At 36.2% G+C, this 17975-nt stretch overlaps 1 long non-coding RNA gene across 1 annotated transcript; it reads right to left on the bottom strand.

Moving 5' to 3' along the window:
* Nucleotides 1–15091: 15091 nt before the first annotated feature.
* LOC138118519 (uncharacterized) lies at nucleotides 15092–17672 on the bottom strand. The gene is made up of 3 exons (XR_011155179.1): nucleotides 17588–17672; nucleotides 17206–17269; nucleotides 15092–15524 (listed from the first exon to the last, which is right to left on the bottom strand). It is a non-coding gene; the product is annotated as an uncharacterized lncRNA (long non-coding RNA).
* Between the last annotated feature and the right edge of the window lie 303 nt (nucleotides 17673–17975).

Genomic DNA, 17975 nt, shown 5'->3' with positions numbered 1-17975 from the left:
AACACACATAAAGCTACACACACATCCCATAGGCACCTTGCACTCATGGGTCCCCCAAATACAAGTGTGGACACTCTGCTGTCCTGATACATTATCCCAGACCTGAGCACCCACACTTGCCAGGTGACCCAGCTTGACCATTGCTAGCAGATATACATGCACACACAAAGTAAACTCAATTTGGTAAAGATACAGATACTCACCTCCAGCAAATGATACCAAGCACATGGGACCTGTGGTCCTGCTCCAGCTGCTGATACTGAGCCCCGTACTTGCCTCATTCATCCAAGTATTCTCAGTAGCCAGCTTTGGGCACACTCACTGTTCTCATCTTAGTGGTTGGAGGTTAAAGAACCCACTGGCTCCAGTAGCTGCTGCTGAAACCTCACTGACTTCAGTTACTGACACCTCAGGCCATGGGCACCCACAGCCACAGTCTCACTTCTAACACCAAGAAAATACAGAGGATAGAGAGTGAAATTACACAGATAGAGATAAGAAGATATTTACTAAAATGATATGAGAAGACAGGACTGACCGCAGTGATCAGGTGCTGGGCTCAGCCAGACAAGCAGGGTGACCAGTACTGTTTTATACAAGACTGACCCCTTTTACACCTCTTTCTGCCTGATTGCCTCTCTGTTCCTCCCTGGCCCCCCTTTCTCTGCTGATTGCCTCATGATTTGATACAATCCCAGAGACTCCTCCCAACATCATGAGCCTTCAGGGCTGCATCCTTATCAGTTGCGAAATTCAAGTTGGTTCTCTTTGAAGTGGTTCCTGCAGTTTCTTCATAGTCAATTAATTATTATGACTGATGAGGTTTATTTCTTTTCATTATCTCTCTTGTTACCAGACAGACAAGTCTGGTAGGTCTATGTCTCAGTATGTTTGTTTTTTAGTGTCTTCCTCTTGCCCCTGGTCACCCATGTTGATCAAGGTCTTCAGTAAGGTGATCTTACCAAAATAACATTCTCACACTTCATCTTTATCAATCATGTAACTGACCAGGTTTGTTTCTTATTTGTTGGTTGGGTTTGTGCCCCTCTGTGTTTGGCTTCCTCCTCTTTTGTACCATCCCATTTGACAATGTCCTTGGTCAGATAACTGCAAGGGAGTTTCTTTTGCCTTCCACATACCCTTACACTAAACAGGCCGTAAAAAAAAATAATTAAAAAAAATCACCATGACCAAAAACCTTTCAACTTTTTGACAGACAGATATTTTGAATGCATGTACCATTTGTTTCTGATCCTCTTGATATGAAGAATTTCAGAAGCAGCAGCACTATTAGAGAAAGATGGGGTAAGACAAGGGAAACCTTGCTGTAAGCAGCTGCTGTGACCCAGAAAGACCTGATCAGTAAAGTATTTTTGTTGTCAAAAAAATCTACCACCTGGACTTCTGTGGGATTATGGTATTTCTTCTGGCCTTCATGAAATTCCAAGATGGCTAAAGTTGCATTCTACCACTAAGGAAAAGCAAAAATGTCTTTATTTTACTTTCACCTTGAAAAACATCTGTTCTCTGGACCACCTCAATGATAATAAAAATGCAACAAATGAAGTCAAGATTTCAGACATTTCCTTGTAGAAAAGCATATGATCAAAAGTCTACATTTTTTTTTTTTAAGTAAGTTTTATTGTTGGCCGCTTATATGATTTAAAGTTAGACTCCACTTTTGGCTTTAACAGTAAAAATGATACTGAAATAAACTAAGCAATAGTGTTACAGTGAGGATTAATTAATTTTGAAAGTTCTTAAAGGCTCAAAATTTTACAAAATTTTAAGTCCTATTATTAGTAATTTTTCAATTACTAGAGAAAATGCCTGGAAGAGGTTTTCACTGAATGATCAAAATGCTTTTCTACAGAAGGCTTATGATGTCCTATATAAAAATATTGAAGGTCAAAAATACTGTGAAAGATGTGGTCTATTCCCTGCAAACAGCATAGAGGACTACTTTGATACCTCCTCTGAATTTTTTAATTCGCTCATAAAATCCAACAGAAACCCAGTGATTCAGTGATAAAGTGAGAACTTTATTAGGGAAAATTTTTGGTGTGTCTGTGAGCTAGTCTTACAATCAAAACACCAAAAAATTACACTAATATTTTATTTCAACAATATAAAATAAAAAAAAAATTAATTCACCTGAGTACAGGAACTTATTTAGAATTTTTTAATAACAATCAAATTTATAACTGAATATAAAAATATAATTAGTGAAATTAATGTTATGTGTTGAAATAAAATTAATAGTGTAATGTAATAATGTAATAAATATGTTTTCTAATGCAGTATATGAGTGCAAAATATAATCGATCAGATAGATACTCAGAGTATAGTTAGCAATCTTCATACACCAATAAACTTGAAACAAACCAGTAACATTTGTATGGAATATGAAAACCTATCAAAATTTGTGAAACCTAACCTTTATTCAAAACTAGAGTTATACTAACAGTTTAGTTTGGCCTTACTAGCATAAACCTGGAATAACATAACAGTACACTGAAGAAATACCCAGCTAATGATAGAAACATTACCCACTGAAAATAACTGCGACATTTTACCTCTCCTTGAGACTTGGATTTCTTTTCACTCTTCTGTAAATATTAGCACTTTAGTGCTATCATTTAGCCTTAATGAAGACCCCTTAAGATGTCCTAAAATAGGAGTAAAATGCAATTTACTTCCTCTGTAACACTCCATTACACCAGAACAGTCAAAATGATCTTCAGTCTTCATAGAAAACTTGTCCAGATAATTTTTTCCTATTATGTGAGAATTTGTATTTCTAAACTATTTTTCACAGAATAAAATGAGTTTTCTCCTTAGTTGTTTATTTAGGATATTTTCTTTATTATACTGATGCTTTCAGCTGTCTTATTTTTTTGTTAAACTCTGATATTTTAAAAACAAACTTACAGTTTACTAATTATGTAATATTGAATTCTAGCTTCATTTTAAGTATCTTAAGAGTGTAATCACCCTAGACATTCAGAATTTGGGACTGCAGTAATTGTTCCTATGAATGTGTCTTTCCTTCTTTATTGTTTAGGCTGCTTAGGCTTACTGCACTCTAAAACTAAATTCTCAAGTGTCCAAATTTAAAGGATGGTTCATGTAGTTAGAAGGAAGGATTGCTTATTTGTTACAGTTAGCAGGAGAAGGTTTCATGTTCTGCTTTTCTAAAGAGCGTGATGACGATTAGTTGATCTTCAAATAAGGACAGAATCAAAAATACTCTGGGCGCTCCTAATGAAACTTTGGAACTGTCATCTATAAAGAAGATACTTCTGTACGTCTGAGAGATGCAAGGAAGTGTGGGGGGAAAAAAAATCAACATTAAAAATCCTAAAGAAAGAAGTAAATATCTAAATGCAGGTCAAGATTTGTAGGTTACTGTTGCAGTGGCAAAGTCCACTTTACACCTCCCACGTTGCTTTGAAAGTGGTCTATCTGTAAACCTCTGTGCTAGAGAGTTCTCCCTTTACCAAGATTCCACTGGTTACTGACTCTCTCCCCCCTCCCATCCCTTCTCCTATTGGCTCCTTTTATGTCATTCACCCTTGCCTCTGCCCCCTAGCCCTCAGACCATTGGCTTCTGATGCTTTGCCCGCCCCGGGACCCTTCGAGATAAAACCACGCATGCGGCTTGTTCTTGCTTCTTTTTCCCTGTTTCCTTTGAGTCTGTTGGTTCCATTAAAGGCCTCTGAATCGCATGCAGAGAGCCCCTCTCGCCTCTTTGCCTCCGGCTCGTGCCTGGGCTGTGTGTGTGAGCGGCTGTTCGCCACCACCTGCGCAGGTGAGATCGTGTGCACGCGTGGGTGCTGCCAGAGCGCCGCCCGAGCGTCTCCACCAGGGACCCTGGGGAATGAACGCGGCATCGATTCACTGAAGCCCTGCTTCCATAGGTTACTTCTGATAACAAGTCAATAAGAATTAGATATATTTCCCTATCCAGAAATCCTATATGTTTTAAAGTATGGGAATGGTATCCGCAAAGGTTTGAAGCATTTTATTATTACATGTTGAGTGCACAAAAGCTAGTCCTGATGTAATCTTGTATACTCTATTTGCTTCCCACAAGTACTTTTTCTTTCTGTACCAAGGGTGGAACAGCTGCACTGCATGGTCTTCTTAATGTATCTTTTCACCTGTTTTCTTCAGTGCTAGGCTCTAAAAGCTAATTTTGACACGAGGGAACAAAGCTTGCCCATAATGGGGAAGCACCCAGGGTACAATGGGGGAGTTGTCTCCCTCCTCTTGAGAAAGTGGGATGATTGAGGGCCGATCTGAAGTGTCTGCACATAAACATGTAGAATTTATAAAATAAACAGGATCCTGAGATGACAAGCCAGCCCTCATCAGGAAAGAGCAAAGTAGGGAGACAAATGACAATTAGGAATAGAGGGAAACCACTGTTGGAAAACTGAAGACTGGAGGAGGAACTGAAAAAGGCAGAGTGGACAAATTAAAGAAGTGGAACTTGTGGCAACCATAAGTCTGTTTTTAGTAATGGAATTGTGATGTCATAGTCATTACAGCAACATGGTGGGACAAATGCTTGCCCTTCTGGAATGAGCTAAACAGATACAAAGTCCTTTTAAACTCTTTATGGAAGGCAGGGCAAGTTGTACTCTACCCAAAGGAGCAGCTCACATGCAAGAACTCTTTTATGAAATGGAACTGCCTTGACAGCTTTTGAGTTGGGATCAGAGTGGGTACAGATACATACAGCCCAATCAAAGCATGTAGGCTCTCAGAGACTGAAATATTATAGTCTATGACTTAAACATTTTCATAAAGGACTTTTAAAACTGTATTACAAAAGCTGCAGAGAAGACTGCTGCACCCTGAATGGGGCCCTGACTGAGGCCTTATACCATTGCAGAGGAGCCCAGCTGAGGGCCCCTCACGGGGGGGGAGGGGGGAAAAGCTTGTCCACAGCAGAAGGGGGTGACATAGCCCATCAAAGGGGCCCCACTCAAAGAGGTCCCCAGACCCTGCACCAGAGCACCAGAGATGATGCAACCGACCCTCAGTGTTGCAAGGGACAGTGTCAAGCTGGCCCCTGCATGGGGAGACACGTGGGCGTTCCCACCTGGCCCAAAGTGTCTATTAATCCACGGGATTCTGCACTCTCTGGTGTGTGGTGTGGTGGTGTGTGGCAGCGTGTGGCACCATGTAGTGGTGTGGCCACGGCGGTGACAGGGGGACCCTCACCATCAGAGGACCAGATGGAGGGGAGCAACGAGATGTCGTTGGACCCTTGGATGGGTGATCTGCTTCCTCTTAACCCCTGTCACTTCTCCCTGTTGCCCCACCTCCCATGCATACTTCTTTTTTCTATTTCTTCTTTCTTTCTTTCTTTCTTTCTTTCTTTCTTTCTTTCTTTCTTTCTTTCTTTCTTTCTTTCTTTCTTTCTTTCTTTCTTTCTTTCTTTCTTTCTTTCTTTCTTTCTTTCTTTCTTTCTTTCTTTCTTTCTTTCTTTCTTTCTTTCTTTCTTTCTTTCTTTCTTTCTTTCTTTCTTTCTTTCTTTCTTTCTTTCTTTCTTTCTTTCTTTCTTTCTTTCTTTCTTTCTTTCTTTCTTTCTTTCTTTCTTTCTTTCTTTCTTTCTTTCTTTCTTTCTTTCTTTCTTTCTTTCTTTCTTTCTTTCTTTCTTTCTTTCTTTCTTTCTTTCTTTCTTTCTTTTTCTTTTCTCTTTGCCTCTCTACTATTAAATAAAATACATCAATTTTTTGGCAACAACATCTAACCTCGTTTGGTTTTAATCTCATTTCTGGGAATATTTTGAATCTTCTAAGTTCTTTCTGGTTTATGCTCAGAGACTTAGCTTGCTTTGCTTTTCTGGGTTTAAACCAGATCGTAACATAGGCAGACAAGTCCTGTTGAAACAACTAGAGGAAGACGCAGGTTGAAAATAATGGCTCTCATGGGGGATTCTGACTACTTTGACACCTGCTAAAAGGGGAACATATTAGGATCCAAATAGTCCAGGGGATCTTTGACAGTTGTCTGTCAGTAGTGCCGGCAAAAATTATCAAGCAGAAGTAGTCTTGGCCTGCTACTCTCAATGTAGGAAAACTGGTCAATATGTTTTTTTGCCTGCAGTCATCCCAAAAGAGTAGGATCTTTAGGAAAGTGAGGAAATGTTCTCAGAAATGTTTAATTTCCTCATCAATAAGCTTGAGAAGAACACCATCCTTAGCAGATTTGCTAGTGACATTGTACTGAGGTGGTGGGAGTGATACTGATATTCTGGAGGATAGCGATGCTATACAGAGAAATCTCATTAAATTGGAATGCTGGTCCTGCAGGAACCTGGTCAAGTTCAACAAATAAAAAGTCCTCTGTGTGTGCATTTAAAACTCATGTACAAAAAATCTGGGGACTGATGGGATGGATAGCTGCTATGCAAAAATAGAATCAAGGGGTGCCAGTATACAACCTGACCGTCCATCAGCATTTTTCCTGGAAACAAAGGTTAACTGCTTACTGAGCTAAATCAAAAGGAGTGCATACAGTGGATCAAGGGATGTAGTAATGCTTCTTGTCTAATTTGAGCCTTACATTTTGGAATGTATGACAAAATCAGAATTCAGATGAGGACACAGCCTTTTTTTTTGGCTCTGACAGTCTTTTGGCTTGCACTGCACTTACATAATATTGAGGGGTTATCAGTGATGCATAGGAGGAAGAAAAGCATGGAGCTAGAAACAACTGGAATCTGACTGAAAATGATCCAAAAAGAAGAATAAATATTTTATAGCTAGCATTAGATTAATTAACTTAGGGTTATAAAACAGAAGTTGTTGTTCATTTGACCTACAGGACTATAGTAAAGAGTTTAGTGCTAGCAGTTACAATATGATGGTATCACTGATATGATTTCACAAAATATCTTGAAAATTATTTTCAGTGAATTTTTTTGCTGTAATTACAAGAGGCTATATAAGGTCAAAAGGAAAACAGGGAAACAAAACTGAACTAAGAGGTTTGTCCTATGTCTTTCACTTTATAACATAATGCAATTCGGAACATTTTTTTTAATTGCATATTCTTGTGCAATGTTTTGACTAAGACTTAATAAGTTTACTGGAAAAAAATACAAATTTTTAATTCCTAATTATTGTAACTAAGATTTCATTTGTTCTGATACATTTAACCATGTGATTAAGTATGAATAAAATGAAATAGAATAATTTTATATGCCTCTGAAAAATGAACTTCAGTTGGACAGTTCTCCTTTATATTCAACTCCCAGTCTTTGCAAGCAAGTGGTTTGTACTACCTTTTAACAACTCCATTTGTATTTCCTATCACAGATGAAAAGTGATATAAAATTCAATTCAGTAGTATCAATGAAAATTTCCAGAAAAGAATTATGGCACTACCCATCCTTCAAGAAAAAAAAAAAAAAATCCTAAAAATAATCTATCCAGTATGTAAAACCCAGTAGTCATCCATAATAAAATCATTATCCAATCATTATTTTCTGCTAGCATTACTAATAAAACTGATAGAATCAATAATTTATGTAGATATTAGCTATCCATTTGAAAAGATACTTTTATTTTGGAATTTGTCATCAAATTAATATGTCTTACAGAGTAACTCATGCTGTCTTGTTACAATATCTTTCAATAACTGCACCATATCATTCCCATGAGGGTGATATTTAAGATTCTTCCAGTGATCTGTAAAGCCTGTTCTGTCAGAATCACCTTCTTGCTCCCCTCAAAGAAGGCCAGGTTACAGTATTTTTAATATAAGTGTTACTACTCTTTTCATGGTATGCATATATGGAGGTATAGTGAGCATATTAACATGTTCATAGATGTCATACTCATCTTGCCCCAGAGCATTCAACCCCAGTGTGTGATTCTTTTCTGCCTTTATATATGTGTAGTGAAGGCAACTGTTTTCAGCTTTAATTATGTCATTCCAGTAAAATTATGTGCTGGAATTTGTTTTGTTAAAATTGAAATGAAACACGTATGCACAGTATTTTCAAGAATATCATGAAGTTTAACCACTTTCATTAGCAGAGACAGAAGTCTGCCAGTAGCACCATATGCTGAGTATATTCAGTCTGCCCTTATGTCATTATGCTTTGGGAGACTGGACTGCAAGGTAGATTAAAGCCAACACTGTACATAAGGCTTTTCTCTTTTTCCTTCTCCAAAGGCTAGTTTCTGTTTGGATCTAGCAAATTACATTTTTTGGTTTGTTAGTTTCAATGAGGCATTTGGAACTGTTTTATTCCACCTGCTGGAAAGGAAAGCTTATTTATTTATTTATTTATTTATTTACCAGTTTAACACATCTCACTGCACTACAAATGTAAGTGGAACCCTATTTATGAAAATTGTTTTAGTCGAATAAGACATAGGTACACGAAACTAGATATTACACACTTTGTCTATTAATATTGAATTTAAATTGTTTTATGAATGTGATAGCTTGATTTTAAAAAAACATTATTTTCTTTAAAGGAAAATTACTATTATTGTGTAAAATTCCAAATGAAACAATCAGACTTCAGAGTGGTAAGAGAATAGTATTTAAATTTTTTCACAGTTTCTACCATATAGCAGTAACAGAAAATCAAATCAAGTAAGATTCATCTTCATGCATTTTAAGTCATGTTTACATAGAAGACGATTGACTGATAGCTCTTAAGAGAAATCAGGACACCAGAAATAACCACTAAACTATTTGTTTGCAAAAAGACAAATGCTAGCAAATACTCTGTCTAGCAAATAAGAACTATTTCTCATAATTTGATCTCTACTACAAGGAATCCCTCTACAGTCATTCATCCTTTTGCAAGGCCTAATCAGTATTGGAAACTATGAAAAACAGTAAGAAGGAATTGGGGAGAGGAAGGATTTCCTCTATCTATGCTCGCAACGGCATGGACCAGTAGAGAGGAAGATAGCTGGATTTGCTTTTCTGTTCATTCCACATCAACTTCAGAAGCAGTTCCATTAAGAAAAATATATTTGCTGAATTTAGCATACAGTGTAATGCATTGTCACCCTGTAAAGCCCAAACAACCCGCTAGACTGTTATGCATTGTCACCCACATGAGATAAAACAGTAATTTAGTCAGGAGATTTGGTTATAGCACAGCCATCTAGAAGTTCTTGTTTCTTACTGTGAACAAAGCATTTTGTCGAGGAAACAGCTTTGCAGTGAGCTTCATCTTACTCTGAGAAAGATGTCTACCTTGGGACAGAGAAGTTGTCTGCGGGGGTGCCTGTTTCTCTCCACTGAATATAAAAGACATGTAGAATGGCTAAGTTAGATGTTTAGCTTTTCAGCATTTAAATTAGGTGACATAAGTCCCAACTGTAGTGTCTCAAGAAAAATGAAAGTTTTTTAGCAATCTAAAATAGCCCACCTACCCTCATATTTACACACTGCAAATATACCAAACTGTTAAATGGACAAGTGATAAAAAGGCAGTCTTTAATGTTCCTACCTTGCTGTACTTAGTCTTAGCAATGACCCAAAACCCAAAAAAAGATCATTTTTATGGTATTAATAATACTGGTAATTTCCTGCTACTTTTTCTAGATGTACATTAAATTTAGTATCATCTTTATAATTGACTATAATATAGTCATATATATAATATATATATGGGATATATATATATATATATATACTATATATAATATAGTATAGAGGGCACACTAGAGCAAAGACTAGGTAATGAAGTCCTATTCTTGTATCAATCTGTGTATAACAAAACCACCAAAACCACTCTTTCCACCCTGTCCATTTAGCAGAAATGCCATCTGCCACATATCAAGCTCAAAATATACACAGAACTATAAGATAATCTTTCACAATGTTGTCTTCTAATATAAAACATGACTTTTTTGGGGTTTTTTTTAGAAACAGAAAACTCCTTTTGCATCTTTGGAAGAACGTTCAAGCGATTCTGTTTCAGTTGTGGCATATTTGATTCTCAACTTGTACTTGATTAAAACTCTATTAATCATTATTAAAGATTTCTTCATGCAAACAAAATAACATTTAACTTATTTAAGTTATAATTGTTCACTAATTGAGCAATAAGCAGTTCACAGAACTCTTAAATTAGCATATAAGTGTAAAAGATAAGTACATTGGGAATAAAGTTTCTTGCTGCATAGTTTTGGTTGGTTTTAATATATACACCTCATAACATGAATGATTGATATAAAATTATATTGCTTGTAAGAAATGATTTTTCATTAATTTTAATTCAATTTCTTGTTGGTTCATATAGTATGAGGAAAAGGAAATTAAGCAGATTTTCTTCTTGTCTATTTACACTGTTTGTAAGTAGTATAGGTCTATAACTCCTATATGCTCTTTCTCATTTACACAAAGGTTGTGTATTTATATGCTTTAAAATCAAATAACTTCATCCATGTACAAAAAAAAATTCAGCAGTTTTATTTTGGTAACAAAGTTCTTCTATTTGTATTTCTTGGAAAGTAATATATTTTACCATATTTTCATCAAACTCATAAAACCAAAATAAAAATAATGAGTTGTTACATGAAAAATGTGTTACAGGATTTTATATCCAATATTTTTCTCCTGGTGTATAAGCTTTTCAAAAAGAACTGACCAAAACAAAAAGGTGAGAGGCTGGGTTCTAGATTTGCCTGGATAATTTAGTGGCCTTCTGTGAAGTAGTGACTGCATCAGTGGACAAGGGAAGGGCTGTGAATGTCTTCTACCTGGACTTCTGTAAGGCCTTTGATACATGTTCTTTCTGCTGAATTGGAAAGAGAAGGTTTTGATGGATGTAATAATTGATGGGTAAGGAAATGGCTGGTTGGCTGCATCCAAAGTTTCAGTTTACAGCTCAATGTCCAAATGAAGATCAGTAGCGAGCAGTGTCCCTCAGAGGTTCTTACTCTGATATCTTTATCAGTAACTTAGACAGTGGAATGGACTGCAAATGTGCAGATGACACCAATCTGACTGGTGCAGCTGATTTGCTGGAAGGAAGAGGAGACATCCAGAAGAACTGTGACAAGCTTGAGAAATGTGCTTGTGTGAACATCAATGAGGTTTGACCAGGCCAGCTGCAAGGCCTTGCACCTGAGTCAGAGCAATCCTTGGTGTCAAATCAGGCTGGGGGATGAATGCAGCTGTCCCAGTATCTGAGGGTACTGGTGGACAAAAAATGATCATGTGGTCGTAAAGTGCCCCTTCATCCCAGAAAACCAGTGGTGTCCCGAGCTGCACCAAAAGCAGTGTGTCCAGTAGGTCAAGGAAGATGTCTCTGCCCCTCTACTCTGCACTTGTGAGACATCAGGTGGAGTGCTGCATATAGTTCTGGGTTCCCCAGCACAAGAGAGACATGGACCTACAAAAGAGGGTCCAGAAGAAAACCACAAAAAATATCAGAGAGCTGGAACCTCTCCTATGAAGTCCGGCTGAGAGGTTTGGGGTTTTTCAGCCTGAAGAAGAGACGGCTTAGGGGAGGCTTTATGGTGACCTTTCAGTGTTTAAAGAGGGCTTATAGGAAAGATGAGAACAGACGTTTTACCAGGGCAGGTAGTGACAGGGACAATGGTTTAAACCTGAAAGAGGGTTGATTTTGATTTGATATGAGAAAAAAATTGTTTACTATCAGAGTGGTGAGACATTGAACAGGTTTCCCAGAGAAATTGTGGATGCTCTGTCATTGGAAGTGTTCAAAGTCAGGTTGGATAGGGCTCCGAGCAATTTGAACTAGTGAAAAATGTCCCTGCCTATGGCAAGGAGGTTGGACTAGTTGACCATTAAATGTCCCTTTCAACCCAAACCATTCTATAATTTGGACATTAAGACTGGACATTAGAGAACAGGAGACTACATGTGTTCTGGGTGCTTAAACTCAGCTCTTAAGCTCTAGAACTAACAGAGATCTAGTCAACAGTCATTGACCAACACTGATAATACAGGGTACATTTAAAAGAAATTAGAAGCCTCAGCTCCTACAACATCTATTTTCCATTTGACCTTGTCTAAGAGTGTGTCACGCAAACATAGGTATTCATGGCTTAAATGCAAAAAAGCTGGTGAGATGAACCTATCAGCTTCCCTAACCTCAGGCTCCTTCTGGCCAGTGTGAGTTCAGCGCTGCCAGAAGGGTATGCATACTGCCTTGAAACAGGCATTTCCATAAGACTTGAGTATCTGTATGCCAAAGTAGAGAAATGGCATTTCCAGAGTTTTAGTTTCCTATAATTTGTCAAACTGATTTTTCAATCAAGTCAATTTTTTGTAGGATAAAATAAAGTAAATTAAATATTCTATTCCCACATTCTTTTTTTTTTTTTTGTTTTAATCCTTTACACGGTATTAGTTTGGAAACATCAACCTGCAAAGTTTTTGTCTAATCAGGATGTTTCAACAAAATCTCATTTAAAATAAAGTTTCAGTTTTATCTTGTGGACAGGCTAGAGGAATTTCAAACAGAATAGAGGTAAAATGTATGAAAAGATAATCTGCCACACTTACAGCAATATTCTATTTCCATTGAAATAAGATATGTGATAGGCTACACTGGTAAAAATAAAAGGAGGAAAAGAGAGTAGAAATTGACTAAGAAAAGTAAGGAGATGATAGACCACATATTACCCACAGGTCAAGAACTGTCAGATCAGTATTAGCAGCTGAAATGAAGTACAGGCAGGCATGAAGTCCTTCCAGCAGCCACCAGTGCCACAAGGCATCTCAGAAAGAAATCCACACTAACACTATGGCAGTTACTTTTTCCACTGACCTTGACAAAATACACTAAGCTATTTGCACTGCCTGCCACAAGAGTATCATTTCAGACAGATGGAAAGAATTACTTGTGACTCCCAGTATTGTAAATCACTATTGAAAATTTCACTACAATAAGACATTTAAAGACATTGGTAAACTTTTTAGTTTTAATATGTTATTCATCTTCATAATACGTTATTCATGTCTTCAGTTTCCCCTTATGTCCTGTTAATCCTGAGGATAGAAGGAAGGGGAATAAATTCCAAAATCACTAGTGCAAAAATATTTATTTTAATAATGAGATTGTAATTAACCTTGGACAAAATTCTGAATGTTAAAAGCAAAATAATACTGTCCCAAAGGAATTACACCAGACTTTAGTCACAAGACTCTGTGCTAGTAGGTTTTTTAATTTTTGATCCAACCATCAAAGAGCAATTCCTGAATTAACATTATGTCATTGTGCCATGATCACATTTTCTGGCAGAGAATTTTCTGTCATATTAGCTACTACTGAATGAAGTAAAGATGTTTTCAGAACCTGGGGAGCAAATAATCAAGTTAAGTACATTTGTTCATTTAATAAACAAAAAATGCAAATATCCATACTACCGTGTAAATTGCCTACATAAACTAATGTTGCTTTTCTTTGCATCTTTTGACAATCAAAAGCAGAAAACAAACCCTGTTAAAATCCTGTCCCATAACTCACTGACTACATGGTCTTCAAAATATCCCAGTTAGAGAGATTTGCTTACACACGGACTATTACATCTCTGGGGATTAAAAGTGCATGACTTTAGAATATTTAGAAATGTGTTCCAATCGCCAGTTGGCAAAACACTTCTGAGACTGAAATGAATGGGTAGTAATATTTTTATCTGACTTTACATTTCCATTTAGGCACATTCTCCAAACTTTTCTTAGTTCTCTCCTTCAGTGTCATTCCAGAGGCAGATTATCAAGTTCTACAGAACATTTGTTTTTCTTACTCTTCACTTGTCACATTTGCAAAACAAAAAGAAAACAAACAAAAAGACCCCCTCAGTAGTATTTCACCAACTATTGGAAGAGGCAATTCCTATGAGTCTGTGACATCCTTTCACACCCTTTCAATAATTCTCATTTTCCTAAAAATTTCCTTTTTTTTTTCCAATTTGATGTGCAGAAAATAAAATCTAATTTTAATTCAGACTCATAAATCTTATCAAACTCCAAAAACTATGAGAAGCAAAAAGAAAAGAAAGCAATAAAAATATGAAAACTAATTTTCTTGCAGTATACAGTTTCTTTATCCATGTATTCTTACAGTTCTTCATCCATATATTCTTATATTTAATGGAAAAAGGGAAAACTGCATCAAACCAGTATAAACCATAATCTTCACCAATAAATCTCAGAAGTTCATTGCAATTTATGTCAAGATAAATATATTCAGCCACAAATCAAAGTCACAATACTTTATTCTAGTTTGGTTTATTAGGTATTAGATGTTTCTATTAGAAACATCTAATTCTATAATATTATAAGAGATATTTGGCTCTAAAGGCATCAGCAATATCCCACTTTTTACATTATGTTTTCAAAATACAGAACTTTGATCATGTCTTAGTGCAGAGCTGTCATCATTAACACCCACAATAATCATAAATGATTTTGTATTGCTAACTCAGAACAAATGGTTAGGTTACCTATGATTTTAAAAGTTTAGTGTGTTAAGACATCACAGAAACTTGAAAGTTTTGCATAGGGCTTTTTGAAAACTTACAATATTTTGCAAGCTGAAGTTCAGTTTTTATTTAAGTTAATTAACTGTGTCTGCATTTCAGCCTGAAGACAAATTGCAAATCCATTAAAAATTAATTTCAGATGTTTTTGTAAAAGGAAAATAGAACTGTGAATGGCTTAGTCTCTTCTGATTCAATAATGCAAAGGAAAGAAGGTTCAGAGGTTTTCAAAACTCAGTTTCCTCATTTTATTCACAAATTTATATTTTTTACAGTCAGCTTGCTAGGCTGACTATCTTTGTTGTTTCTGGAAATATTCACAATGTTCCTTTACAATCGATGGTGATTTAGGATTGGCCCAGGGGAATTAAAAATAAACATTCTTTTGGCAAGGAAAACTCTTCAGTTTGGTTACTGTTGGTTTTGTACTAAACTAAAGAAAAATATTGTACTTTTGTGGAAAAGTCTGAATATCCTCATGGTTAAAGCAATGGGCTGAATAGAACCATGATTAGACATTAATAATGATCTAATTTTATTTGAATTTTCTTAGTCTCACTCTCAGCATGACTGGGCCCCTCCAAGAACTTAGCAGAGTATCTGTTTACCTAAATATGACTTTCATTTTAGGAGGGACATGTGTGTTTCCACTTCCCTCCCACCCTCCAAAATTAGATGCTTCTGAACATGACGACAAGGTTAGCATTAAATGTTTAGGGAACTTTAAGCCTCAGCAGAAAGATGGAATTTTAAATGCCTTAAAGTTAGATGGTGTTGGGAGAGTCAGACGTCAAAATTCTCATTGAAATAAAATTTACTTCTCCAGAATTTTTTTCTATTAATTTCAGTAGAAATGTGTATGAGTACCATAGTCAAGTATTGAGGCATTTCTTTACACCAGAAGAATTAATCCATAACAATTAGTTCCCTACATCATCCTGTTCTTTGCCTTCATCGCTGATCCTTGCTTCATCTTGTGTTCTGCACTTCATCTTTGGCAGACTGAGACCCAAGTTCTTCCTATAGTGTATAAATATTAAAATTCAGCTTTAGGCTCATGCATGAAAAATACAAGAAAATTATAAAAGAAGCCCCTGGACATAGCTCAACAGATGAGGTAATAACTTTAGTTCTGGGGAAAAAAAGAAATAGCACTTCAAGAGAAAACTATTTTTTGCTAACAAAAGAAATCACTGCATCCGAACATTGTTTTACAATTTCATCTATAAGCATGAAGAGCTATCTGAAAATTTTTTTGTCAAAGTTTGGGAAAAGGGAGATAGGTAGGTGTGGAAGGGATCATTGTCTTATTCTATTTCAAAGTGAACTCTACATAGTGTAACTAAATTTCACCTTATTTCATCTTTTGTTTCTTTTAAATAAATACTTTTTATCACTAATTATATGTGGCATTTTCAGCACAGTGAATACTTCTAATGCTGATGGTAGGAAGGCACAAGGGAGTTGACTCAGAACATGGAGGCAATGAGCTGTCAAAATGATGCTAAATCACGTGTCGGAACCATGGTTATCTTCTTGCTCTGCATTAAAAAGAAAGAGAACTTCCTCACTCCTACCTCTAAAATGGAATAGAGGTTGAAAAACCACTTTCCAAGACAGCATTGTGGGAAAAAATGAGATTTTTGACTGTATGAAAAAATACTTACTGATACTGTACACTACTTTTTGGCACTTGTGGAAATTTTGTCTTGCATTTGAGAGTGTTGCTAAAAAGTAAGTAGACTTGACAAACCCACTCTTCTCCTTTAGTTCATGCAGTACTAAATTTTATCCTACATGTAATTTTTATTCTGTACATTTATTTCCTTAACCTTGCTATGACCAAAATAAAAGATTCTTGCAACATAGAAAAAAAGTGAGAGATTCTTGAGATGACAAGGGAACCTACTTGCAGCAGGGAGCAGATTTATAGCCTAAACTAAAAAAGTAGAGAAAAAATATTTTTCTGGGGACTTAAAAGAGACTATGTGGAGAATACAAGTTACTGTACTAAGAAACAATACTAGAATTCTACCATGAAAAAGCACAGAAATAAAAAAATCCCCTATGAAACTAACAATCTTAAAGTAACAGAATATATTGGGAAAAAAATAAAATGTCATATTTAAAATAAAATTCTCTTTTGAATCAAAATGTTGGATCTACATTTTATCTTTTTTTTTTTTATTTTAATTTAGCTATAGTGAGGATCATCATAATTTTGATTAGACTTGCAATATTTTCCTGGGTCTTATTTAAATGTATTTAATTTAGTAAGCTGTTTTACATGCTGCTTACTTATCTCCAGAGTTGTGGTGTAGGAAAACTGCTTAAGTGTGCTGATGTCTAAAACATATAAAGATTCAGAAATTCCTAAATTCTCTGTATTACTATTGTGGTTCTGATATGCAGTTCCTTCATTATTCTGTTCTAACATTTCCTAAATAGCTACTGAATTATGAAAACCAGTCCAAGGTTAACAGATTTGATAGTAGCTTATTGTGAAGTAGACTTGGGGGAAACCCCCTCACACATTTCAAGGTTTGAAAGGATTTTTTTTCTTTCATTTCTATTTTTCAAAGTAAAAGTTCTCTATAGGTATTAAACAAGTCCAGAACACTTTCTACAACCTTGGTGTATAAAGTTACTGACTATCTGAAATGGATATCAGTCATGTTTTCACTTTGTTTGAGATATTTACCTTCATGCTGAGGGCTCTTCAGTAATACAGAATGAGTTTCTGTTGAGTCAATATATTGCTCACCCTGAGGAAGCAAAAATAACATGTGTCTTCCAAAATTAAATTTTCCCCATAGGAAAGCCTGATGAAAAAGGCCCTAGTTTTAACAGTCCAAAAGTTTTATAGTTTTCTAGCAGACCCAAATTCTTGAAAAAGATTTGAAAAATAAACAGGCAGAAATCACAATTACTGAAGTTTCCGCTTAAGACTGGCTTTTATAGAAAGTCAGAACAGCAAAATAGAACTTTGAGCCTGTTTTTTTTTTTTTTTTTAAGAATGAGTCTTTTAGTTAGCCCCAGACTTGTTACAAAGTTTCTCTTGCAAAAAAGGATGTCTGACAAACCCAGGTGTGGTGATACAGGTGACTCCAGCCACTCTGTCTCCTGAGGAGAACTCAGACAACCGGCTGTGGTAGTCAGCAACCCAAGTTTAGCATGTAACTTTGCAGTCATGGTGATAACCCATGAGTCCTTTGTTCTGCTGTTTGCATGTTTTCCCCTGACTGGTTAATGTTTTTCCCTCCTTGCTTTATGCATGAGGTTGCATATATTCATTTCCCAAGTTTAATATGTATCAGTTCTAGAAAGTTCTTTGTTCCTTGATGCCCCATTGGTTCCTTCCCTAAATCCCTCCTTTGTGTTATTTCCATTGGTGGTGCCCTTGTACTCAACCCTGCCTCCATTTGCTGTATCCCTTATCTCCGCCTTTCCTATCCCCACTATAAAATCCCT

The sequence above is a fragment of the Aphelocoma coerulescens genome, chromosome 1 (genome assembly GCF_041296385.1).
Source record: "Aphelocoma coerulescens isolate FSJ_1873_10779 chromosome 1, UR_Acoe_1.0, whole genome shotgun sequence".
Lineage (NCBI taxonomy): Eukaryota > Metazoa > Chordata > Aves > Passeriformes > Corvidae > Aphelocoma > Aphelocoma coerulescens.
This window is presented reverse-complemented; position numbering and strand designations above follow the sequence as displayed.